We start from the raw sequence: 16,338 nt of genomic DNA, 5'->3' as shown, positions 1-16,338 counted from the left end.
TAAGCTGAGACTATGCTTATTGTTACTCTATGCTACTGAGACCTTTGAGCTATTTGCTAGCGATTACTAGGGAAAGGACAGGAGGAATAGCTAGCAGACATAGGTTCCCAGACTTGGTGCATGAGGGGGTTTCAATGCACAAGGAAGTCCACACTTCAGAGCATTTGGCAGGTCTAAGTGATCTGGCGCTGGGGACTGTGCTGTTTAGCTTGCTACTGGTCGAGTGCCTTTTTCAGAATAACTGCATGAGGGAGACAAACATCGAGGAAAACCTGACAGATTACACATCAGGGACCATCTGGCACAGAAGGGGTGGGTATTGGCAGTGCACGGCAGGAAGCAAGTGAGCAGGAGCACAGAAACCCTACCCTTTTGTTGTGGCTTAAGAGACTACACATCAGCAGAAGATGTAATTTTTCATGATGTAGAAATCCTTTGAATCTATGCACAACTTGGGGAGGTTTTGCAGTACAATACTTCCCATGCAACACTGAAGAACTTTTTTTTTGGGTCACAGCTGTTTTGCAAAAGCTAGAGATTAGAAGGGCATTAAAACCTCTCTCTCTCTCTCTCTCTCTCTCTCTCTCTCTCTCTCTCTCTCAAAATGGAAATGGCCACCACAGGGAGACAGCAACCTGAACAGGCCATGCTGTGACTCTGCCAATTTAATACTTCCAAAATGAGGGCATTTACAATCAAGCCCACTTCCCAGGAAACTCTGAAACTGTAGCTCTGTGATGAGCATAAAGGTAAAGGTAAAGGGACCCCTGACCATTAGGTCCAGTCGTGGCCAACTCTGGGGTTGTGGCGCTCATCTCGCTTTACTGGCAGAGGGAGCCGGCGTACAGCTTCCGGGTCATGTGGCCAGCATGACTTAGCCGCTTCTGGCGAACCAGAGCAGCGCATGGAAACACAGTTTACCTTCCCACCGGAGCGGTACCTATTTATCTACTTGCACTTTGACGTGCTTTTGAACTGCTAGGTTGGCAGGAGCAGGGACCAAACAATGGGAGCTCACCCCGTCGCGGGGATTCGAACCACAGACCTTCTAATCGGCAAGTCCTAGGCTCTGTGGTTTAACCCACAGCACCACCCGCGTCCCGTGATGAGCATAGAGATCTCCTAATAACTCTCAGCACCCTTATCAAACTACAGTTCCCATGCACCTTTGGGGGAAGCCATAGCAATTAAAGTGGTATAACACTGCTGGCAAGGGGGGAAATGACAAAAAGAGGCCAATGGCCCACCTAGTCCAGCACCCTGTTCTCACAGCGGCCAGCCAGACGCTTGTGAGGAGAAGCCCCAAGCAGGACCTGAGGGCAACAGCGCTCTCCCCCCTTGCAATCTCCTCTGATCTCCTTATCCTCCATGAATTTATCTCGGCCTGCTATAAAGTCCTCCACGTGGGTGGCCGTCAGCACCTCCTCTATTTTCTTCTCCACTCCTATATGCTCAAAGCCAGTATTATCTAGTGAAGTAGCAACAGTGGGCAGGGAGATTAATTCTCCTTCCTAAGCTTTAGAAGAGAGGCTTTCTTCCCCACCCCACTCACCAACCAAAAATGAACTCTTATAGGCTCTGGCAAATCACTGCAACAGTTACCTACCCTACAGGAAGCACCTCTGCCAATTTTGCACCACAGAAATAAGAAAAAGGGTGAGTCAGTGCTATTTTTCTAGAAAAAGAGGTACCGGACGACTCACCATGAATACCTTCCTTGTTCTGTTACAATGGCCCACCTGAAGAGGTGCCGGAACTGAGTTCCTGTGAGTCCCCCCTGGCCTCATTGCTGGGGGGAGATGGGAATCATTCACAAACATGGCTGGTCAGCCCCAGGGCCTCCAGAGTGCAGTCACTGTATATTATTTATATAATCTAGCACGGATAACACAGAATGCTTGCTTCAGATTCAAAAGAGTAGAAAGTATCAACAGGTAGAGGGAGACTTAGGGTTTCTCAATTAAAAAAGAAGGGTGGGAGGGTGGCAAGGATTTTGCTAAGGCTTAGTTTCTCAAACAGTGCAAACAGACACTGGAGAGAAAGCTCATGGAAAAAGTAATTTGCTTGCAATTTACAGAGGGAAGGTTTTTAAACGACTGTTGACTTCAGAGGGAAAGGCCAAGGGTGTTTTGTTTTTATACCAAGGCAACTTTCAGCGCAGTTCTTTAGGGGAGACGTCCTCAATGTTATTTTGGATCATTCATTTATATTTAAATATTTACATTTACAAGCGCCAGTAAGGTGAAGTGGTTAGAGCAGCCTTTCCCAACCTGGTGCCATCCAGATGTTTTGGACTACTGTGGTCCAAGGCATCTGGGCACCTCCAGGTTGGGAAAGGATGGGATAATGTCGGACTAGGATCTGGGAGACCAGAGTTCAAATCCTGGCTCGGCCATGAAGCTTACCGGTTGACCTTGGGCAGATCACTGCCTTCCAACCTAACCTACCTCATAGGGCTGTTGTGGGGATTAAATGAGAAAGGGGAGAGCCATGTACACCACCCTGAGCTCCCTGGAATAAAAGGTGGAATATAAATGTACTAAATAAATAAATAATCACTCAATCTCTCACTTTTCCTCCAATGAGCTCAAAATGGCTTCTTTCCTACTCCATTTTATATTCACAACAACCTTGTGAGATTATAGTCTCACAAGGTTATAGTCACTGGCCTGTGGTCACCCAGTGAGCTTCATGACTGAGTTGGGAAATTTGAACCCTGGTCTCCCAGATCCTGGTCTGACACTCCAACCACTACACCACACTCAGATGAACACTTCTCATATCTCACTTCCTGCAGAATGGAGGGCAGTGGAGGTGCTATTTGCCAGAAGAAATGGAGCAATGTGAAGGAGGAGTTAAGTGGGCTTTCCTGCAGAGCCAGCGGCATCAGCACCAACATCCTTTGGAATCAGCTGGAGCTCAAGCGGTCCAGCAGGAACCACCAGTGCGGCCAAGCTGGTTTATTTCTTTGCCTGAAGGCTTATTTGATAGCACCAGCTGGGTCCAGGAAGCCGCTGGCTGCTTTCAAATTCCTCTGTGGTGCCCCAAGGGACCCATCAAACGTCACTCTGGGACCTTGCTGGAAATTATTATTTATTTAGAGCCTTTTCAGCCATAAAGGCTCCTATTGTAGCTTACATGCAGTCAATTAAAACAAGGAAGCATCTTGTAATATAAAATGCACGACACACAAGGGAAAAGGTATAGGGTGGGCAGAGGGGCGGGAAGCAACATGGCTACCTGGACAGGTTTCTCCAGTGTATGATTCCACACAACTTAAAATAGACATCTTAATATAGGGAGAAATAAAGAAAAAAAAACAGAAGGCGGCCTTCCTGAAAGCACCTCAGATCCCTTATTATGGGCTTAGTTTGAACATCACCCCTGCATATTGTTTTGCTAACCTTACTTAAGAACCCATACTTCCAGATCTACAACAGGCAAGCCACAGTTTACAGCTTTCACCCTCCAGTTTCCTAAGTTCATATCCATCTTCATGGTGCAGCAGCTTCTTGAGGCTGAAGAGCAGCAATCCAGTTAGCACAAACTGTGGTCAGCAAACCAGCTTCAAACCATGGTTAATTAATTAATTAAATGATGGTGGTGGTGGTGGTGGTGGTGGTGGTGATGATGATGATGATGATGATGATAACAGTTTAAACGCAGCTCACCAGGCTTGAATCCCAGCCTGCCATGTATTTGCCAACTCCCTAGTTTTTGCAATCCTGGGCACGCAGCAAAAACAGTAGGGTTTACTGAGCTGCTGCCAAGCTGCCATGCAGGACGAACAGGCTGTCCTCTGCTTTTCAGCCAACAGAAACCTGAAGTAGCATTGCACCCTTCCCGCTGCAGCTGCTCGCAAGAGATACCTGAAAACAACATCCCTTACAATGGAGAGAGATACTGAAGTTTCTGCTTTCATTGCATGATTCAAGGTGCATTTGCTGTGAAATGCTGTGGTTGCTCCAGAAGGAAGAGGTTAACAAAAAGAGAGAGCAGGCTGAAGTTTAGTGTTGTTTATTTAGGAGAAAGAGAGAGAACAAGATGAGAACACAGGTTCACGTTAACCAGCAACCTCGCAGTGTTACTGTACTGGGTCAGAGGGATTAGGAAAATAAACTGCGTGTTTGATTTGAGAGCTGGTTAATGTACAATACTGGGATTGCACAGGGGGGCAGTGGCTAATTCCCACCCCCGTTCCAGCTGCTATCAGAGCTGTTAATGACTGCCAAGTATATTTCCATACATGCCCTTACTGTACTTTGAGGCATCAAAGATACATTTTGCAGTTGTGGCTAGCAGTCAATTGATTTATTCTTAAGCCGAGGAAACGCATTAACCACATGGGTGTCATACAAAAGGTAAGCCAGTTCAACTCCAAGCTGTGCCTGTTCAACGTCCCCATGCATTTGAAGAAGTTAGAGAAGTTGCCGGCAACCAGTGAGTGGGGAAAAATAACTCTGACCACTTTGTCACTGCTCACTCCTAGATGAACGGCTCGAATAACTGGCATGGCTCACTGACTGAACTCTACATGTCTCCTCAGGCTAAGACTGCATGGGAAGACAGCCTGAACTACAAATCAGGGAGCCCTGAGTTCAAGGGCTACCTCTGACAAGGGCTACCCCTCAACTACTTCTGCTACCCCTAGATAAGTGACTCTACCTCTCTTAGTCTCATCCCCACCCATCTGCAATGTGGGGATAATAGTATTCACCTCCTTTATAGGGTTGTGATAAGGTGTAAGGCACCAAAGTACTTGAATTGGGGCCTCCCAAGTAGCAGGGTCAGGCACTGACTCCCTGCTCCAGAAAAGCAACTTGAGGGCTGAAGGAGTTTCAGACTTGATATCCAATGTGTTACAGCACCCTCCTTATAAATGGCCAGAGAGGGTACTGCAGTTCATCAACTCAGTCAAGGCCAGGTGACTTGAGGAACCCGAGTAGCTTGTCACTGAGTCCTTGCCTACATAATCCAGAACCTGATGTTACTGGCTGTCTTCCAGCACATGACCTACCTCAGACACTTTAGACCAGGCATCCCCAAACTCGGCCCTCCAGATGTTTTGGGACTACAATTCCCATCATCCCTGACCACTGGTCCTGTTAGCTAGGGATGATGGGGGTTATAGTCCCAAAACTTCTGGAGGGCCGAGTTTGGGTGTGCCTGCTTTAAACCCTGGGCTGCCTGTACAAGACCTGGTCCCTCCATCTGTGGCCTCCATCTTTCCCCCTTTATGTTTTGGCTACATATTGAGTTTGCAATATGAAGGATAGAATAAGTAGAAAGTTGTCTGTTGTGTAACCACAGAAGCAAAATCCACAGAGCCCCCTAACATGAGATATCCCCAGAGAACACAGCCAGGGCTGCAATAAGGAAATTTGCAGCAACGGCTATCTAGGGTTTCTCTGGGGAGAAGAGGGACAGGCCACATTCCTCTTTGCCACACAGTTTTTGATATGTGGTTTAGAAGTTCCTGTTCCAAGCACAGAACAGAAATCATGCCAGCACTTTACAGCAACAAAGCGGTCTAGAAATTTGCTTGTTATTCTTAAATGCAACTCCAATTTCCTAGACTCTGTTGCTACCATTTTAATGAATTGCCTAAATGCCCATCTTCACACATATCAGTCTGCCCATGAGTTAAAACCATGACTAGAGGCCCTTCAACAGAGGCTAGCAATGACTAGTCATGATGGCTATGTTCTACCTTCACTGTCAGGAAGGCAGTATGCCTCTGAGTACATGTTGCCAGGATTCACAGGTGGGGAGAGTGGTACTGTGCTCATGTTCTTCTTGCAAGCTTCCCTATTGGGGCATCAGGTTGGCCACGGTGACAACAGGATGATGGACTGGATTGGCCTTTGACCTGATCTATCAGGGCTCTTCTAATATCCTTATGTTCTCACAGGTCTGCCTGTGACAGCAGTCAGGTTGGCAGGCACAGGAGAGAAGGCCTTTTCTGTAGTGGCCCTACAACTTTCAAATGCATTGCCACTGGGGTTCCACTAGATTTCATAACTATAGGCATTCTCAAAAGCCTTTTTCCAGGTTGGAAAAGGCAATTCCTACTGTATCACTGAGGGTTCTCAGTTGTATTGAATTTTTGTAGATTTGGGGCTAGTGGGGTCTTTTAACTATTAGTGGGTTTTAGTATAGGGACGCAGTTGGCGCTCTGGGTTAAACCACGGAACCTAGGACTTGCCGATCAGAAGGTCAGTGGTTCGAATCCCCGTGACGGGGTGAGTTCCCGTTGCTCGGTCCCTGCTCCTGCCAACCTAGCAGTTCAAAAGCACGTCAAAGCGCAAGTAGATAAATAGGTACCGCTCTGGTGGGAAGGTAAACTGTGTTTCCATGCGCTGCTCTGGTTCGCCAGAAGCAGCTTAGTCATGCTGGCCACATGACCCGGAAGCTGTACGCCGGCTCCCTCGGCCAATAAAGCGAGATGACCCCAGAGTCGGTCACGACTGGACCTAATGGTCAGGGGTTCCTTTACCTTTACATAGGTTTTAGTATGCCTTTTCAAATCATGATAGTATTGCATTTTACCTTTTACCCCCAAAAAAGAGGACCAAAAGTTATTCTAAGTAAATAAAAACAAAAACATTTTTGCCAAGTAGAGAAGTCCCCCCCCCCCGCCTTATGTACATGTGTGGCCTGTTCATAAACACAAAATGGGCATAGCATACAAAGAAGAACTGATTTTCTCCTCTGTTAAGAGGAGCAAGGAAAAGAGGCCAACCACGGGCTGCTCATAGTCAAACATTACCAGAAAGGCAAGGAGTGTCAAGTTCTGCTTAAGCTATTTATCTGCTTGCTATTTATCCAGCAAATACTGTAAAGGTATACTGCCACCCCACCCAAACAACTTTGTCAGTGTCATAAATGTAGGGAGAGTGAAGCCATAAACTTTGCTAGGACATAAAGCTTAAGGCGCCACATAATACCCATTTTGCATTTCTAAGAACTCAAATCATTTAGTGCAGCAGCAGCAACAGCAGCAGCAGCAGCAGCTGCACTTTGGAATTCCCTGCCTATTGAGATCAAGAAGGCAGCTCCACTTGAGTACTCTTTTTAGCGACTGCTAAAACATTCTTGCTTCAGACAAGCCCACCCAGATGCTTAGAAAACTGATAATTTAAATCTGTTTTAGTGTTTTAACTTCTGCATATTTTAAAGTATGTTTGTGAATTTTTCTGGCTTTTATTGTTTTATCTTTGAGGGGGTTTTGTTGTTTTTTTACAATCAAGTGGTGTATACATTTTATGAATGAGTGAGTGAGTTGCTGCATAACCCCGTGTACATTTTCTAAGGCCTAATTTACATGCACAGGTCAGAATGTATTGGTGGGCCACAAGGACCTGCCGATTATCACCAGCTGCAATTTGATTCACACTTTATGATGTTCCGCATTTGAAAGCAAAACCATCAGTACAGATCGAAATCACTATCACTCAGCTGTGCATCACGTTCCCTCTTTCCAAGGCACAGACAAGCAACACGGATCTGAGAAACTGTTGCACATCGCATGCATAATTGGCTTAATTGCACACTGTGTTCCTTGTTCAAAAGCACAGCCAGCAGTGCTGATCCAAATCACTGCTCCATATTACATGCACAATTGGCTTAGCTGCACACCATATTCCTGGTTCTGTAAGAAACAGAACAGCACCAATCTATATCACAATTGTGTATCATGTTTCCCATTCAAAAGCAGAAATTCGTGGAAATTGCGGTGTGAGTGAATTGTTGCTGATTGCCACCTGAGGATCTTGTTGACAACATGAATCCAGTTCACCACTCTTTTTCTCATTTCTCGTTTTTAATTTAATACAGTGGTACCTTGGGTTAAGTATTTAATTTGTTCCGGAGGTCCGTACTTAACCTGAAACTGTTCTTAACCTGAAGCACCACTTTAGCTAATGGGGCCTCCCGCTGCCCCCATGCTGCCAGAGCACGATTTCTGTTCTCATCCTGAAGCAAAGTTCTTAACCTGAGGTACTATTTCAGGGTTAGCGGAGTCTGTAACCTGAAGCGTATGTAACCTGAGGTACCACCGTATTTCTTATAATGCATTTTGGCTGCAATGCTCCCTCCTTCCGGGGCATTTTTATAGCAACAAAAATCTTTAGAGCAGCAAACTGAAAAAAAGCAATGGGAAGAACAGAGAATAAAAAGCAACACAGATGACTAACAGCTGGTTGGATTAATACACATTAAAAACCTGGTGAAGAGAAAATGTTTCAAACACGTTGGAGAGGGAGGGATAGCTGGACATCAGAGTCGCTTTCACCCACCACCTGTGCTCTGTTTTAGCAAAGCACACACACACACACGGCTGACCATGCAACACTAGAAGTGGGAAGCACTGTGGCTCGTCCCAGGAATATAGGCCACAGAACGTGGCCAGTGCACCCAGCTGATACAACTGTGATCTTTCAGAATAGAACAGCATGTTTCTATCTAACTGTCATGTTAGCTCAGCATATCTAGAATCTCCTGGTGGGGAACGTTTCAGCCCAAGGGCCACGTTCCCTCCTGGAAAACCTCCCAGGGGCTGCATACTAGTAGTGAGGTCACACACACAGAAACACACACACACCACTCTCTTCATCCAGGAAAGCAGTATTTTCACAGGTAAGACACATTTCATCCTGACAGAACCACTAGAGGAGGGGACAGAACAAGGCCAGTGAAAGATGTGACCTCAAGAGGAGAGGGGTGTGGCCTGGGCAGAGACCTGAAGGCCACATGAAGAGGCTTGGAAAGCTGTTTGGTCCCCTAGCCAGAAGTTCTCCCATCCTGACTAGATTAACATAGTCCCTCTAAGACTGCTTAGGATGCTTAGAAGAGTCTTCTCCAATCTGGTGCCTTGTAGTTAAAGATCCTGGGAGGAATTTCAGTGTGAAAATATCTCAGCTATCCTGTTAGAATGGCAACATGAAAGCAGCTATCCTAAATCTGAGGTGGCATCACTCTCAAAAAAGTGTTCCATTTCAGAATGCAGGTCGGGGATTTCAAGTTGGGAGTCTCCCCTCCATCATTTAAAAGAAAAAAGTCCTCTCTAGGCACAGAACATACACACACACACACACACACACACACACACACACCTCTTCCATGACATAGTCTACCACTTCTGAAGTGGCAATAATCCCAAAAGGTCCATAACACAAGATCCTGAACATGTTGGTCAGCTCGTGTGTGTGTGTGTGTGTGTGTGTCTGTTTACACAACTCTGTCTCGTTGCAGCACAAAGGACACTTTCACAGAGCCAGATAATTACTTCTGATTTTCTTGGAGCAAATATCTGTGGCAATTTGCCCTAGCAGTTCCACATCTGATCAAGGGACAGCTGAACTCATGGACAACCTCTGACAAGAGACTCATTTTCAGATTAAAGTACTCCCAGGAGAAAGTATTGAGACCAAACAAAAAATACTGTCATTATCCAAGCAGGATAGTGTTGTTTTTTGTTTTTGTTTGTTTGTTTTTAGGAAAAAAAGTCGATTGAGATTTTAAAATTCACCCAGAAGAGGTAGTTCTCCACTGTCTATGTCATTGTGACTTGTAACCATAGAAACTACATCCTGCACTGAAACTATGGTAACATTGCAGTAGCCTTTTCTATCTTTTCCTTTGCAAATAATGATCCAAAGAGACAAACTATTTCGGGGGCTTTTGGGGGGAGTGGCAGGAGGGGGAACAAGAGAGACCTACAAGTCTGATTTAGATAATAAAATCCCACAACCTTTTAACCTTAACACATAGTCACAACACAATGAGCATGTAATCTGGTTAGGCTTCTTAAAATAATAAAATAAGGGTGGGGTATGCTCAACTGTGGTGCCCACAACAGTTTATTCAGTTTGCAAATGTGCCCTTGAGCCCAAAAGGATGGAAGCTCCTGTACAAGATTGTGATGGCTCATGCAGTAGATCTGCAAGGGTTTCTAGACTCTGGTTTACAACAGCAATACAAAAAGGCTTCCCTGACCCCTAAATTAGGTTGCTAGAATGCGTGACCTACCGTAACCCAGATGCAGATTTGTGCTTGTAGAGGTATGTCATTCCAGTGCATGACTCATGAGGTGCTGTAGGTATTTGGCACCATTTCCTCAGCACCATTTTGAATCTGGCTCTGCCCTGTACTGTACTCATGACACTATTGGGCGGACCTCAGTTTTCAAAGGAAAAAAAGAAAAGCTCCACAAAGTATATCCCTGAAGCCCAAAGTCACCTTGGCTCAAGGAGAAGAAGGAATTAAGTTTGCTGGTTCATAAGGGTTTTTTTAAAAAACAACTATCAATTGGTATATAAATTTTGAGAAATAAATAACCCAGAGACCACCTGCTGCAATTGCTCTAGAGTGGTAAGATTGCAAACTGTGTTCTGGGGAATCCTGGGTTCACCTGTAAGTACGTCAGAGTCTCAATGAGAAAATCAGTTTTGGTGAACTGAAGTGCTTGCCCTGGGTATGACCTGAAGGCACATGGTAACAGCAACAGCTTTGCTGACACTGAACAAGTCTGAGTCTGGCAAGAGCCTAGATAGGGACGGCCTGGGAACCCTCAGTACACCTCCCTGATTTCCATGACAGAAGAAATGTGGAATGTAAATATATACACTTTGGACTCGATATCTGGCTCACTTCCTTAAAAAAAAAGTGGCTACCACTTAATTCCAACATCATCCCATCCAGTAAAATTCAAGATCAGAAGATGAATACATGGCCTCCTTGCTTATGTTCATGTGCACTAGGCATGTGATCCATGTGCACAAATGCAAATGGCTGCTAATGAGTGGAAGGCAGGCTCTGCCTTTTTCTGACTTAGGAGGGCTTTTGCCCAGCAGAAAGCATAGCCAATTCCATGAACAACACAAAGCAATCTGTGACAGTGGACCAGACCATGGACCAATGGCATGAGAGCTAGAAACATGGTGGCGTCAGTCTTCTAACTGTCTCATGTCTTTTTAGTTGAAGAATGCTACAGGGTCTGTTGTTGACTGGACTTGATGTTCTTTTGCCTTTGATGGGCAGTGCCCAACTTGCAAGCAAAGATATTGGGGATGAAATCATCACTCTTGCGCATGAAAATTCCACCAGAACTACTGTTGTGTTTTGCATGATTCACATAACACATACAAAGTTCAGTCTGGCGAAAGTTGATGAAATTGCTTTTTATCCAAAAGCAGTATCGACCAAAAAAAACCTCTGCCGATTCTGCTTCTGCCTGCTGCCATTAACGGCTCAGAGTTTAAATGCCTAATTGTTTTAAATGCCCTCTCCGTGGCACACTAAGTTCAAGCTTTGGTCATTATGCTTTGCTAATGACTCATAAATTCCAAAACCATGTTGTTCTTGGCATGCACTTTTGCATAATTAATTCTTTTTGTGAAAATGCACTCAGCTTGGTAGAGGTTTCTGGGCACCTTGCAAACACCACTTCAGCAAACACACGCCCCCCCTCCACTAAAGGGTGTAGATTCCACATTTGCTCAGCCATGCAGACACCAGACCTTCTCACCAGTTGGCACCCCCATGCAAGCACAGCAGCGTATTAAGGCACAGGGCAAGACAAGGGCAAATTCACAGAGCAGGGGGAAAGCCAGGAGAGTTTTGGTGAAACATTTCCAAGGCGACCTTCAGAAGGGAGAGGGTGTTTCCCAACCCCCGTTCCATCCTACGCTACAACAGAGATGAATGTTTGTTTTAATTTCCCTCATGCCTCTTCTATGCAACATGGTACTGCTGTGTCAATAACAATGGCAGATAAGATGACAGAACTGTGTTAGCTTTGGGTATCAATTTACTACTGGGATCAGCAGTTCTAAAAGCAAGCAAAAGGCAAAGTGCCTTTTTTTTGTAAGATGGGATCTTCTCCACAGCTTGATGTCCCGAGGAGAGAATTTTGCTTCATATCTTTTGAAAATCCCTTCAAAAGAGCAATTTATCCTTATTAATAAATTCCCAGCTCTGTAGCCGCTGCCTGAGACCTGGTATAATGTATTGCACATTCAGATCCTATTACAAAACCAGGTCAGAACAAATGTATGGACCATGAAGCCAAAAACAGCCCATCCACCGCAAAGGTTTGCATCAGTTTTTTGAGCCAAGCATGGGTCACATTCAGATGGTTGGATTACAAATTACTCCAAGTCTGTTCCAAAAACAAATACCCCAAAATGTCTTCACACTGCCATACTTGTAAGGCAGAACAGCTCATTGGCAATCGAATTAAAAGCTGGCATGATGCATCAAAGCAGAGCTCCAAAGCTAAGAATGACTTTGCTAAGCATGAACTGCCATATAGTTCAAACCTGTGGTCCTGAAAGCAGACCACAGGCCACCTTTGTACCTCTGAGTGCCAGCTAATTGAAAGATACAAAGATGAAAATTCACAACAGTGGATGAAGACTGAACTCTGTTGCCTTTCAGGGATCATTTACTGATATGTAAAAGACAGAAGTAAGCTGTGATATATACCTCTTCAAACAGAGAGAGTGACTAGATCTGGTGGGCAAGCCATAGGACAGGCACAGGCAAACTCGGCCCTCCAGATGTTTTGGGACTACAATTCCCATCATCCCTGACCACTGGTCCTGTTAGCTAGGGATGATGGTAGTCCCAAAACATCTGGAGGGCTGAGTTTGCCTATGCCTGTCATAGGATATAGGGGAGAGAGTGAGTGACACAGCAGCAACCTGGCATTTGAGTAGCACTGGGCAGTGGGGGGTGGGGAAGATGGCATGTACAGATAACACTCACCTTGAGATGGACCACTGAACAGGATCAATGGCAAATTCTTTTTGCAAGGTTTTGCAAACAGTTTCTTAAATGGAGAGAAGGAAAGGGCAAGTGAAACTCTGAAGAGGATATCTAGGGTGTGACTTTTTTTTTGTATATACTTTTCCTTTGAAAAGGTCAGATCAACTTACATTGGGCAGTTTTCTACCCAGGCACCAATCTGTTCTGCACCTACTGAGCCTCAACTATGCTTCCTGGTCCATTCTCTCGGCCCACAGAAAGGTGCACAAGCAGGGCCCCAATTTTATTGGCTATAAAAATGTTGGATTTGAATCAGTTTACATATAATTCCTAGAGCCTACATTTGGCTCAAACTAGCTAGTGTAAAGGGAGTAGCTCTGCTCTTAATCTTTAGAACATCAAGATATCCCAAGTGTTTTGAAATGAGCAGGAACATACCATATAGATGGGATGTGCCAAACAATACAGGGCAAAAAAAAAAAAAAAAAAAAAAACCTGGAAATTTTTGTGCACAAGCCTTCTTGAAACAGATTTGGGGTTTTTGTGCAGCTTCTATCCATTTCAAAAGGTCTCATACAGCAAAGGACCCCAGGCGACTGTCACCTGTGGAATGCATCAAGTCTCAAGGAGACCTGGATACATCTTCAGGTTTCAAGGAAGTACATTTGGTTTCAGTTAAGATAAATTCTGCAGCTCACTGCTGCGTGCAGAGAAATTCAAAATTCACACACTTTGGGAGACATCTTCAAACATCAAGATATAAACCCTACCCCCTCAAAAAAAGAGAAAGATTTTATTAAGTATTTTATTGCCCAGAATCGTATTTTCACATGTGTGTGCCAAAAGGGATTGCCACAGCCTGCTTTTAAGGGAACAACATGACACATTTCCCTACTCTCTTTGGACAACTATTTGCTCAATCAAATGCAACACATGCATAAGCGTCCAACTTATCCTTTGTTCACAGTACAGTATGTCCCTTTCATGTACTCTTAATAATATACTGAGTTGGATTTCTGTTTATCTGTAGTATCTGAGTCAGGAGAGGTTGTGCTGGTCCTGAACCAGTGTCCAGATGCCATGGTGGGTTGAGAAAGGGCTAATAAGGAAGAGGCTGTATTTCAATTATATGGGGCCTATGTCATTTAAACAATAATGTTGGACCCCAAGAAGAACTGGCAACCAATTACAGAAGCGGCCTGATCTGGACAGGGCTGCACTCTCTGTGAAGGGGCAGGTGCAGAGTCTCTGAGCAGGTGGGTATGAGTGCTGGTGCTCCTAGATCTCCCACTGTCAATAGAGACACAAAAGTGTCTTTTACCAGCTATTGCTCCTGCACAAGTTACACCCATTCTAGGACAGGGATAGCCTGACCGCTGTGGTCCAAACTGGTTAAGTTAAAATAAAAGTGAACACTTTCCAACACCTGCTTCTAACCACACAAAAGGAAAAGAGGAACATGGCATGCAAACATTGACAGTGTCAGTGTTAGAAACTGGGGTAGAAAAGCTAGGAGCCAAGTGGCTTCTAGGACCTAGGTTGTGGGCGCCAAAACAGAATGTCTAGTTGCCACTGGGGGAGGGGGGGTCAGCAAAACTTTTTATTTATTATTTTGATAAGCATGAATTAGTATGCAATTCACATAAGTGACACATTGTTACTATCACATTCTTTATAGCAGAAATCGTCAATACATGTTTAATTTGGTGTTTACAATAAAAATGTTGGTACCATACTTCAGTTTTCAAAACACACTACTCTTTATTGTTAAACTCCTTAACATATTGTCTAAACATACACGTTGAGGCTTCAAAGCACATCTTCAATTCAGTAATGCTTGAGTGGCAGCCAGGCACAAAAAATGGCACTTTTTGAGGTGCCTGCAAATGGAGACTCTTGAGGCACAAAATGTGCCTGGCGCCCTGCTAATTTCAAACCCTGGCCAGTGTACTCATGTAGCACTAAACCATGGTTTAGTAGGACACGCAAACACGCCCAGTGCCTTTGTGCTACACTCCCTCACTGGCTGATCTCTGCAAGTGCATCCAGTTCCCAATAATTCTAAGTGGCACCTGAGGACACCTAGCATCCCTTAGTACTGCTCAGGATCCTACTTGATCAAGTCCTCCCCACCCAAAATAGGCAAACAGACAGTATTTCTGACATAAACCTGTATGTCAATTAATCTGTTCAGTTGTTTTATGCAGAGTAATGGCCTTGCGCTTTAATCCTATGCCAAATACTAAGCATGGAGTATTTGTAGGATAGTAGGGTTGTATTACATGAGGGACCTCTGGGACAAGAATATATTGGATGCAGCTGATTTTTTTGATCCTAGCTATTTGGCACACAGGCTGAGGCACGGACCACGCTCCAACGCTCAAGTGCTAAAATAACACTAGCGGTCTCCACATTAAGCAAAAAAGCTGCAATCCTTGGTTGCAACAACAGTGAAACGTTAAGATCAGATGTATACCATCTCTGAAAGAAGCATGGTTTCCGTCAGCTGCTGCACAGTCCAATTCCAAATAGTTTGATTAAATAACCGAGGGCTGTATTAAACTTTAGGCTAACTCAACGAACAGCCATTGAAATTAATGGACCTAAGATAGTCATGCCCATTAGTTTCAATGAGTCTGTACTGCTACTTCCAAGTATGACTAACACTGGGTACAACCCAACATTTCCTTTTTGCTTTTGTGCTATCAAAAAATGGGAAAGATCCTTCCAGGAACAATTCCTTATAATAAAAAATTAAAAAACCAACCAAGTGGATTTTGCACAGCATTCTAATTAGGCCACATCAAGCTGCTGCTTCTCCCTGGGATCACGGGTGTGTGTGTGTGTGTGTGTGTGTGTGTGTGTGTGTTACTTGCATGTATCGCTTAATTCAGTTCTGCTGAAACTGAACAACTGTCTATTATCCAGCAATGAAGGATGTGAAAAGCCACATTACTAAGGGCACAGAACATTGCTTTATGCAGTGTTCCAGATGTCTGCGGTTAGGAAAGTGACAGGGAAAAGCACTTTAAAAGTGTGGGGGTGAACGGATGATTAAGCAAGGGTAGCAAATACACCACAACCCCACAGGTCTGCCCCAGATGTAGACAGCGCTGAGCTAAATGGATCAGACAAAGTAGCTTCCTATGTTCCTGTTCATTCAAATGGTATAGCAGGGCTATTTCAAATATTACCTTTTTAATTATTGCACATAAAAAAGATTATATTGCTCTCCATAAAACTGTAATATGTGCACACTGCAACGTGATCTTCTAGAGACATGTACCCTGCAAATACATGTGCCAGGATGTCAAAACTGCTTGAAGCACCTCCCTGCCGCATGTACACACAATAGCAAATGGGGGTTTGCTGCCGGAGGACGAATAAAGTGCTAACAGCAGTGGAGGACAGACTTCAGTTTCTTGGATCTACTAGAACACAAAGACCTACCAACCAGAGCTGGGTGCAACTGACACACAGAATGAATTTGCTTTCAGTACCAGAACTGAACTTTTATAAACTTTTAATGATATAGCAGTATACAAATATTTTTACAAGGGGATATATTGA

General features: G+C 44.5%; 1 protein-coding gene and 1 long non-coding RNA gene across 3 annotated transcripts in view; both read right to left on the bottom strand.

Moving 5' to 3' along the window:
- The window catches only part of CMIP (c-Maf inducing protein), a 149,767-nt gene that overhangs the window by 92,583 nt on the left and 40,846 nt on the right, over positions 1–16,338 (bottom strand). The window lies entirely within an intron of this gene.
- Positions 9,056–12,478, bottom strand: LOC310849624. The gene is made up of 3 exons (XR_014567002.1): positions 10,458–12,478; positions 9,373–10,411; positions 9,056–9,115 (listed from the first exon to the last, which is right to left on the bottom strand). It is a non-coding gene; the product is annotated as an uncharacterized lncRNA (long non-coding RNA).

This window comes from Podarcis gaigeae (genome assembly GCF_964106915.1).
Source record: "Podarcis gaigeae genome assembly, chromosome: 8".
Classification (NCBI taxonomy): domain Eukaryota; kingdom Metazoa; phylum Chordata; class Lepidosauria; order Squamata; family Lacertidae; genus Podarcis; species Podarcis gaigeae.
The sequence above is the reverse complement of the archived record's forward strand: the minus strand, read 5'-3'. Positions and strand labels throughout refer to the sequence as shown.